The sequence below is a fragment of the Staurois parvus genome, unplaced genomic scaffold (assembly GCF_062004578.1).
Source record: "Staurois parvus isolate SC_StPar_1 unplaced genomic scaffold, SC_StPar_1.0 ptg001133l, whole genome shotgun sequence".
Classification (NCBI taxonomy): domain Eukaryota; kingdom Metazoa; phylum Chordata; class Amphibia; order Anura; family Ranidae; genus Staurois; species Staurois parvus.
In genome coordinates this window covers 1-11,556 of record NW_028318929.1, presented here as the reverse complement: position 1 = coordinate 11,556, position 11,556 = coordinate 1, and positions in this window count along the sequence as shown.

Here is an 11,556-nt window from a genome sequence, read left to right as displayed (position 1 = left end):
TATATATATATTGTGGGAACTCGCTTCAAAGTGGTAGAGCTTTTAAACGCAAACAGCTACTCGCTTTCTTTTTCAGGGCCTTTTTAGCCCACTTTTATTTAAATGAAAGTTCAAACAGAAGTTTCCCACACAGGGGTATTGATCATCCACAAAACAACGGTTCAGCCTCCTGGCTTACACTCAGCTTGCTGTCTGTCTCCTCCAGACTTCTTCCCAAAAATATGGCACTTGCACACCGCTGGCCTCTAGCACACAGCTAGTCTCTAGCAGCCCCTTGTTACTTTTGGCTTCCACCTCTCCTAGGTGAAGCCCACCTGTCTTCCAAGTGGAGCCCTCCTGACTCCTATCTGCCGGGGTGGAGCCCAGAACTCTGATCCTGACTCTCTGAAAAGGCCTGCACACACATGTGCAATCAGTCTCCTGGCCATTCCCAAAACCTGGTCCCAGGATTGGAGATTTCATCCCTCCCAGATCTCTTTGAAATCTCCAGGCTCCAGATCCCAAAACAGACCTTACAAACAAAGGAGGAAAGTGAAAAGCCACTTTCCTCCATATCAAACACTTACCCTGGAGCCCCTCAACCTGCCTAGTTGAGAATCCTGGGTGACAGATCGCCACACTGTCACAATATATATATATTGCGAGACTCCGAAACGTTGCCTTGCTGTAACTGTGATCGTTCATTAAAGCTTGTGGACCCGTATTGGAGATCCTCGGTGTGCTGGTGACATCCTCCCCTGTTGATTTTGTTCAGTTCCAGCCGACGGTCACTGCAGCACCCACTCATATAGACAGCCATTATTCAAGGCAGGAACCTGTGCATTGGGATTGTACACTTCTATTACTGATTGTATGTTGCAGGCAAGTCCAGAGACTGATAATCAAGATGGCAGACAACAGTGTTAGTGCGTGAATGGAATGTGTGGTGATGAAGCTTCTTGTGAAAGAAGGTGTAAAACCCGCGGATATTTACAGAAGACTTTAAGCATAGCACACTGATGTAACACTCAGCCACAGTAAGACATTTGAGTGGTGTAAATGTTTCAAAGATGGCCGTATGCCCGTCATTGACTGTCCCAACTGTGGTGGTTCCCAGCTCCCAGCAGTCATTTCTGTGAACATTCAACACATGGAACACCTGATCCTGGATAATCGATGCATAACCCGTCGTGAAATTGCACAAGAGGCGAATCATTCTGTGGGAACGGTGAACACAATGATGAAGTGAAGCAGGCTGTCCTAGGATGGTTCAGGCCTACTAACAAATCTTTCTATGCCGAAGCTTTCCAGGCATTAGTTACACAATGGGATAAGTGTATAAATGTAGCAGGGGAGTATGTAGAAAAATAGTCAGTTTCCATTCTTAATTTAAAATTTGTTCTTTTATTATATAAACTCAAAAGTCCCGGTTTGACTTGAACACCCCGTGTGTGTGTACAGTGCCTTGAAAAAGTATTCATACCCCTTGAAATTGTCCACATTTTGTCATGTTACAACCAAAAATGTAAATTTATTTTATTGGGTTTTTATGTGATAGACCAACACAAAGTGGCACATAATTGTGAAGTGGAAAGAAAATGATAAATGGTTTTACAATTTTTTTTACAAATATCTGTAAAGTGTGGCATGCATTTGTATTCATCCCCCTTTTACTCCCATACCCCTAACTAAAATCTAGTGGAATCAGTTGCCTTAATTAGTAAATAGAGTCCACCTGTGTGTAATTTAATCTTAGTAACAATACAGCTGTTCTGTTAAGCCCTCAGAGGTTTGTTAGAAAACAGTGAACAAACAGCATCATAAAAGGCAAGGAACACACCAGACAAGTCAGGGATAAAGTTGTGGAGAAGTTTAAAGCAGGGTTAGGTTATAAAAAAAAATTCCAAGCTTTGAACATCTGGCAGAGCACTGTTCAATCCATCATCTGAAAATGGAAAGAGTATGGCACAACTGCAAACCTACCAAGACATGGCCATCCACCTAAACTGACAGGCCGGGCATGGAGAGCATTAATCAGAGAAGCAGCCAAGAGGCCCAAGGTAACTCTGGAGAAGCTGCAGAGATCCACAGCTCAGGTGGGAGAATCTGTCCACAGGACAAGTATTAGTTGTGCACTCCACAAATCTGAAATTTATGGATGAGTGGCATGAAGAAAGCCATTGTTGAAAGAAAGCCATAGGAAGTCCCATTTGCAGTTTGCAAGAAGCCATGTGGAGGACACAGCAAACATGTAGAAGAATGTGCTCTGGTCAGAGCAGACCAAAATTGAACTTTTTGGCCCAAAAGCAAAACACGAAGTGTGGCGGAAAACTAACACTGCGCATCACTCTGAACACACCATCCCCACTGTGAAACATGGTGGTGGCAGCAACATGGTGTGGGGATGCTTTTCATCAGTAGAGACAGGGAAGCTGGTCATGGTTGATGGGAAGATGGATGGAGCCAAATACAGGGCAGTCTTAGGAGAAAACCTGTTAGTGTCTGCAAAAGGCTTGAGACTGAGGAGAAGGTTCACCTTCCAGCAGGACAACGACTCTAAACATACAGCCAGAGCTACAATGGAATGGTTTGGATCAAAGCATATTCATGTGTTAGAATGGCCCAGTCACAGTCCAGACCTAAATCCAATTGAAAATTTGTGGCAAGACTATTTATTTCAGGTACTTGTATAGTGCCCTCAATTTACGCAGCGCTTTACACATATATATTGTACATTCACATCAGTCCCTAACCCTCAAGGGGTGTACAATCTAAGGTCCCTAACTTACATTCATACATACACATACTAGGGCCAATTTAGACAGGATCCAGTTCACCTACCAGCACGTCTTTGGAGTCTGGGAGGAAACCAGAGTACCCGAAGGAAACCCACGCAGGTACAGGGAGTACATGCAAACTTCAGGCAGGTGGTGCCATGGTTGGGATTCGAACCAACGACCCTAGTACTGCTAACTATTTAGCTACAATAGAAATGGAGGCCTTTTGTGTGTCCATGCAGCGCTCATTGCATGTGATGTGAACAAACCCTAATATAACTGCACCTCTAAACAGTGCTTTGTGGTGGATCACTTTTTAGAGGTGATTGACAGGCGGTGGGAAGGTGAGAAGTTGCACTCCTTACCTAATATTCTAACCCTGTAAATGCTGTATCATGCCACAGCCCTGTTTACATAAACGAGTAACATTTCACGGCAATGCTGCCTGCTAAATGCAACGGGGGGGGGGGGGGAGGGGGCTGATTTGTGTGGCTTGGGGGCCTAAGTTCATAAAAACTTAAGCGGCCGTGAGCCCGGTATCTTCAGCCAGCGATGAGGCTTATTGTACAAATGATCCAAGTGGCCCTACAGCCTCATGATTACTTCTTCAGGGGGTAGAAGAGGACCCCCCTCTGGCCACCGTTCCTGCGCTCTTTTGTGCAAAGATGCACTAGATATGCAAAGCTGGTAGAGACATCCCCAAAAAGACTTGCAGCTGGAATTGCAGTGAAAGGTGGTCCTACAAAGTATTGACTCCGAGGGGCTGAATACAAATGCCGCCACTCTTTTCACATATTTATTTGTAAAAGAGTTTGAAAACCATTTCTCATTTCCCTTCCACTTCACAATTATGTGCCACTTTGTGTTGGTCTATCACATAAAATCCCAATAAAATACATTTATGTTTTTGGTTGTAACATGACAAAATGTGGAAAATTTCAAGGGGTGTGAAGACTTTTCCAAGGCACTGTAGGTGTCGGTGATTCCTGAAGGGAACACATAGGATGTGAGAGGGTTTGGAGGATTCTTGGTAGAAGCATGTGTAGTCTTTTGCATCTCCTGCTCTCCAGCTACACCAAAGTCTTGGGGACCCTACAGGTAATTTGTCTTTCTCGGTGAACACGACTTGCACCGCTGGAGACCTTTAGGACAATATGTGGAAATAACCAAAGAGGTTATGTAGAGTATTTTCTGTTCGGTAGATTCAAGAGGACGGATAATTTCAAGTAGTACATGGTTACAGAACATCTTTGGCTTTTAATTTTCTGGTGATTCCAGCAGCAGAGTTTATTTACCGTCCAGAGAACACTCGGCATTCAGCTATAGTGCTCCGTACAGATCATTCATCATCTCCTCACGCTCCTCTCTTAATGGACGTTTTGTTATACAGCTCTGATGTTATTAAACTGGAGAGAAATCCCTGTCTGCTGTAAGGAGCCACTTGCATCTCAAACAGCCTTCTGCTGTGTGTTCTCTGGATAGCGGCTTTTTTTCACCGTATTCCTCCATTAACCCCGGGGCGGTGCTGCGTGGGTGTTGTGTATGTCGGGTCATGATGGTCCTATTCATATGTATATTGCGATCAGTAATTTCTAATAACCCATTGTGTTTCTGGACATGTTTCCTGTCTACACAGATGACCTGCAGCATTGTGCGCTCTTTATTTAATCCAGGGTAATTTATATGGCTGTCCGTCCAATCATCTGACAAATCATGAAATTAAAACAAACGCACAATTCGAATCTGCCTGGATACGTTTCAATTGAATTAAAATGAAAAGAGTGATAAGCATTTGTGGCTATACTTCTCTTGTAGGTCAGAGGTGTGCACTTTCTTGTGCTTTCCTGTGACCCAGAATCAGCCAACAATAGACTAAAGTGTTTTAGGAAGTAGGAACTGGAGTTCAGTGTCTTTGACAACGCCCTGGAGGAGGGGCGAAACGCGTCGACGTAACTTCCGGTTCCTGCGCTACGCCGTGACGTCATATCCGGTGAGTGGAGCGCACGCTAGATGCTGTGCTCCAGAGCTATCTTTGCTGTGTCTGATCCGACCATTGCTACCAGTGTACAGGCTATAGGAACCTTCATTGGCAGATACCGATTTCTTTGTCACAGAAAGTGATCATAAGGCGTTTTTTCATGTTAAATATGTGAGTGCATATGATGCATTTGATTTTTAACCTCTTCACGCCGGCCGAACGCAAATGTGTGGCCTCCCCGCGTCTGGGCCTAGACGCCAAGCGGCCGCACATTTGCGTTCTATTAAAAAAAATATGTGCTGAGAGCGCGCGCCCTGCGGCACCCATCATGTGAACCATGAATTTCAAAAAACTTCAGCAACCCGGACTGGAAAGAGATGGCGATGAAGCCCTCAGATCGGGGAAATCCAAAACTTCAGAAACACAGGGAAGGCGCAATCACTTCACACATTAACTTCAGCACTTTATTAAAGGGTATAAGCATACATGTCCGGTACTCACAGAAAGGTCCCGATCTTCTTTTTCGATTGGGAACTTTCTCGATCATGTGACGGCGTGTCACGGCGGTCACATGACCCTGAACCCCGCCCCGCCTCCCAGCTTCTGAAACCCTTAAAGGGCCGGGAGGTGCCGGCGCGAAGGGGCTAATAATTTAAATTTTTGTCAGTATTACAGTATCAGTCTTTTTATTTTTTTACAACTATGGATTTGTGTGGGAGATCCCTTTGTTGGAGTTTCTTCTGAACAGTGAAAATCCCTATTGAGGATATTTAATATCCACAAAGCATATTGGACTCTTAATTCTAGAGAGTCCAATATATCTGGTGAGTGCAGTATATGTTGCATGTCACGGATGGTGTATATATACTGTTTTGTTGAGTTTGGAGTACGTTGGATTTGAACATTTTTTATTTTTTGAATTGGGACTTTCATTTTGGCGCATATATTTATTTGGACATTTTTTATAATTTGTATTATTATTTTAATGTTTGTTTATACTGTTTTCTTTATGTTTTTCACTTCCAAATAATTGATTGATGTTTTGTCAACAAAGAGCAGCAGCATTAGATAAGGGCTTACCTATTTCAATTTTTTTTGGCGCAGGGTTTTTATTTATATTTGATGTCACAGAGCTTCTCCAGGCTCTGGAAGGATCCCAACAATAATGTCAGGATCCGCCCAGATGCCTGATCGACAGCTGTCTCAGCCTCTCAGCATGCCGCTGAGAACCTGAGCCAGTCGCTTCTACCCCTCTCCTGCCTGGCATTCCAGTGAGCACTAAAGGAGCAGAGCAGAGAGCAGTGACTGACAGTCATCGCTCTCTGCTCAGAGTGGACCAAGAACTGAAGATTAGTGGTCATGTGATTGCTCAGTTCTCAGGCTCAGCCTGGGTTCACATACATGCGGTGCGGTATATTGCATGTGATTCTCACAGGAACCGCAATGCATTCCTGTGCCAATCACATGCGATTTGTGTGCGGTGCAATTGGAGCCATACTTTTAATCGCACCGCACCCAAAATGTGCAGGGCCCTTTTTTGCGGCCACACTAAAATCGGATCGCATGGGTATTCACACGTATGCAAACCGATTCTGCACATCGCACTGCATTTTGCAGTTCGCTTTTGGGGTGTTGTTAACTTAACATACACACCCGCAACGGTTCGCATGAACGGGGTGCAATTCTGGTGAAGTGCGGAATTCGCACTGAAAACGCTGCAAATTCCGCACTGCATCAGTGTGAACCAGGGCTTAGAGCCTGGCATTTTTCATACAGCCAAAGCTACATAGTAGTCTATGAATTTGATAAGATTTTGTCATTGTATACAAGCAGGGAAATTTATCAAGGTACTCTTTACAACAGCAATTCTCAACACAACCACCCACTAGGGGTTCCTTCCTGCCCCATGTATCAGAGTGTCATTCAGTTAGTTCAGACCTGTCTTGGAAGTATAAGGCTTCCTTCACACCATGCAGGTACGATGGAGAACACACATTTTCATGCATCGTGTTGGTAGGGCAGCCTATTCATGTCAGTGGGTTGCCTTATGTATGAGAAAATGTGGAAAAGTACCTGACCCTGTATACCAAACCGCACGGTGCTGCAGCGCATTAGCAGGTGCGCAGGGGTGCCAAAAAGAATTCATGACGCCAACATGTCAAAGGGCAACGCGTTTCTGCACTGGTTCATAACATACACAAAGGTGATGGTAGGCTGAATCTAATTGGTGACATGATAAATAGAGACCGAGAGCTACAAGAAACAACCCCAATAACAGTGCATGTGAGGAGATCACTGGAATCTGGCTGCAGTGTGCTGCATAAACCTCAGATTTAGGTAAATTGAGTAAACTTTGCAGCAGTTCCTTGCTTGCTGGTGAGCATTGGCAGTTCACTGAGGAGAGGGAGGAATGGCCGTACGTTTATTTATGTTTTACAGTTTTGCCTCTTCAGTATTCCTAAAGCCAACTCCAGCCTGAAAGTATTTTGTTCTGGATAAAGCAGGGAATTAGAGCTTCTGTCAGGGTTTTAGTGCCATCTGCTTGCATTTTTGTTGGGGAGATTTCATGTCACTGTCTATCAGGACAGGAAGTAATTGGAAGTCCCTCCAATAGGAACACACTTGGAGGGACAGGGTTAGGACAGGGGTGTCAAACTCCATTTCATTGCAAGTCGTATCAGCATTATGGTTGCACTCAAAGGGCTGGTTGTATCTGTAAGACTAGATGTCCGGAGCACTCCACCCCCCATTACATCAGATGTCCAGGCCCAATCCTCCATCAAACGTCAAAGGTCCCCCACCCTCCCTTACGTCACAGTGCCACCCCCCTTATTGTGCTGCTGCCAGGAAGAAGCTGGGGGTGGAGCCGAGAAGCAGAAAGTGCAGAGTCCGGAGGAGGACCAGAGGAGGGCTGGAGTCTGCTTAATGCTGAGACATGGGAAGGGAGAGACGAGGTGGTGCTTCCGCTGCACAGAGGCGCAGTATCTGGTGGAGGAGTTCAGTCCTTCTCTCTGCTGCCGACTGCTGAGACAAGGTGGGGGCAGAGACGAGGTGGGTGCCGCAGATGCGGGAGAGATGTGAGAGAGACATGAAATGTACGGGCAGGTCGGATGCGGCACACGGGCCTTGTGTTTGACACATGTAGGTTAGAACCTCTACCAATATTTTTATTGCTGTCTGTGCCTTTCCGTCTTGGTGATCGTTTCACTCCCTGAATCAGTTTTGAAACCTGCTGTGTAATGCAGAATGTTCGCTTGATGCCTTTCCCACATTTGGCTACCGCTCTGGTAAGATTGTTACTTTCATTCAAGCACAACAGTACTGTACACGCAGAAAGTCTGATGCCGAGACTTGTAGTTCTGGCGGTAGTAGACTGATCATGGCAGGTTGATTGTTGTACGCCACCTCCATTCAGAAAAGACCTTGTATTTTTTTAGCTGAATGTAAAGCTTTTTGTAGTTTGAGGAAGGGCAGATGGACGTCCCAGTCCCCCCTCCTTCAACCACAGAATGCCTTGCATTCAGTGAAAAGATTACACGGCTTTTTTCTGAATGGAGGAGGTGCATGAGTGACCCGTTTTGATCCGTGTATTATCAGCAGAACTAAAAATCTTGCACCGGATGTTTGATGCTTACAGTACTGTGGGGTCTGAATGAAAGAAATGTTTTGTTTAGAAATGTTTCCATAAACTCAGTGAATGCTCTGGTCAGGAGGGAGAGGATATGATTACACGGGTATACAGGAAGTTGCTCTTTTCATCTCCTGAATGAAGTCCAGTCACATTCTCTCATCAGTGAGTAACAGATTCCTCCACACTAAAGGGACGCAAGAATTCCCTATGGACCACATTGATGAGCAGCTTCTTAGATACAGGAAATTGTGATATGCTTTACTTCAGAATGATTCACTTGCCTGTAGAATTGCCGCTATGGGAAGAAACAGTGTGTAAAATATGATTTCCAGTATGCTCATAGAATAGTTTTGGGTGGAAAAAACTTTTTTGTTTATTTGCTACGGGAACTGAATTGATCTTATCCAAAAACTGAAGACTGCCATCAAAGATGAAGAATGGGATACGTATACAGTGCATTCGGAAAGTATCCAAACCTTTTTCAATGTTGTGTTGCTGGATGATACTACATTTGTTAAATTTTACTTTTGTTTCTCATTAATCTACACTCAGCATCCCGTAATGAAAAAGTGAAAACAGAATTTTAGAAATGTCTCTGAATGTATTAAAAATAACTGAAATATCACATTGGCATAAGTATTCAGCCCCTTTGCAACAACATTTGAAATTTAACTTGGGTGCCTCCCATTTCTCTTCATTGTTGCTGAGATGTTTATACGCCTTGATTGGAGTCCACCTGTTGTAAATTCTTTGTCACCGCTCTTACACGCCGGTCACATTGGATGCGACTTGAAAATCGCATGCCAAGTTGCACCCTATTGTCCCTGGTTCACATATCCGCGATCCTGCGGGCCGCATTTTGCGCGGACGCGAAAGCCCATTCATTTGAATGGACTCCCGTGCCCCGGGACACGCAGGGAAGAAGTCCCTGCACTTCTTCTGAAAACGCAGCCTGCACGCGTACCTCGGTTCCCAGTACAATAAAATATATGACAAGCGAGCGCACAATTATTTTCAAGCAGCTGGCATTACGGATTAACCCCTATATCCTCAAAATGACAAAATAAATAATGCAGCACTAAATTCATAAAGTGACAAATGTATATGAAGTGAAGCGCAAGTTATTAACGCTAAAGTGACCACAACCCATATAGAGTGCATCATCAAAAACTGACGAAAAAATTTGACTGGAATTTCAATGGTGACAATGGTGAATAATTCCACACAAATAATAGTGATAAACTAATAAATATTGATGAATAAAATATAAATATGAAGATGCATAAAATAAGTCCAAAGTGTTCCGTAAAATCTCCGTGCACGTGACTTCCGTGATAAGGGTTTGTAGTATGATTAATAAAAACAAAGTGAGCGCTTTCAGCATCAGCAGCTATGCACTAAAGATAACCAAATAAAACCTCAGTCAAATCAATAAGTAAAGTGCAGTGCTATAATAAATAAACAAATGATAATAATGTCTGTATAGATAAATATTTATATGGTGACAATCCGTGTGAAGAGTACCCACTATGGCGATACTTCAGTGCTTGTGCTTTTAAAAGTGGAGTAAGAATACACACTCACCAGATGCGTAAAGATGTGTAAAGATATTACGCATATAAACCAATCACCTGAGGTCCCCTTTAAGGAAGCGGGTTAAGCCAGGTATAGCGATTTCCTCCCTCTTGATGGGAGTATATCTCTATACCTGGCTTAACCCGCTTCCTTAAACGGGACCTCTGATGATTGATTTATATGCGTAATATCTTTACGCATCTGGTGAGTGCGTATTCTTATCCCGCTTTTAAAACCACAAGCACTGAAGTTCCGCCATAGTGGGCACTCTACACACGGATTGTCACAATATGAATTTGTAGTATGATTGCACTCACCAAAAGCGCAATGGTAATGTGCATAAATTTATATTCAATTTATCCTCGGCGAACATCTGGGCTCAGGAAAGGAAAGGGACTCCACTGGCACACTGACAGCATACAGGGAATAACTCCAGACCTCACACACTGGACCCTCACAGTACACAGGGACAGCTCCGTTAGTACTTCTCCACCAAGGATATAAGTTGGAAAAAGAGGATATTCTCCACCTTGAATGGCTTGCAAAAACAAGCCACAAACGAAAGTATTTCTTTTTCAGGGTGGCGATGCTGGCTCTAGATGGTCGCAGTATACGAGGTGTGACAATTTAATTCTTGGAATGCATGGACTATAGCACTCAGAGATTCACACTCGAGCATGTTCTGACATGTTCTGTCTTGCACTGGCAGACCTGTTGACTCAGTCGTTATGGAGTAGTAGAAGAAATGACGTGCATGCATTGCTCTTTCAATCCAGGCAGCCCAGTCCATGCTACATCGACTGTGCTGTCTGGATTGAAAGCGCAACGCATGAATGCAGCGTTTTCTGTGCAAATTCCGCACCGCATCAGAATCGCACCCCGTTAATGCGAACTGCTGTGGGTCTGTATGTTAACAGCACCCCGAAATCGGTCCGCAAACCGCGGTGCAATGTGCAGAATCTGATCGCATAGGTGTGAAAAGTGGATCCATGCTATGGATCGCTATTTAGAGTGTATTTGACAGATGGTGAGGAAACAATGCCACCCCCTCACTGCCTATAAATAAAACAAAAATGAAGTGAATGCTTTCAGCATCAGCAGCTATGCACTACAGGTAACCAAATAAAATCTCAGTCAAATCGATAAATAAAGTGCAGCGCTATAAATAGGTAACTAATAGTAATAATGTCCATATAAATAAGGTGACAATCTGTGTGTAGAGTGCCCACTATGGCGGTACTTCAGTGCTTGTGCTTTTAAAGGTGGGGTAAGAATACGCACTCACCAGATGCGTAAAGATAATACACATATAAGTCAATCATCCGAGGTCCCCCTTAAGGAAGCAGGTTAAGCCAGGTATAGAGAGATCCTCCCTCTGGATGGGTGGTGCATCAGGCACTTGTGGGTGATCTATGGATCCAGTAACCAGAGGTCCCCTTTAAGGGATGAGTGGGTGTAACAGCCTGTGTAGCAGGAACTCCCTCCTCTGTGTAGTATGATGGATCTGGATGGGGGGGGGGGGGGAGGGGGGGCTCTGGGAAATCAAAGACTCCACAAGGGAGACCTAAAGAAGATGCCCATAGTGTAGTATTTAAAACGCTTTAATAAATTGTTGC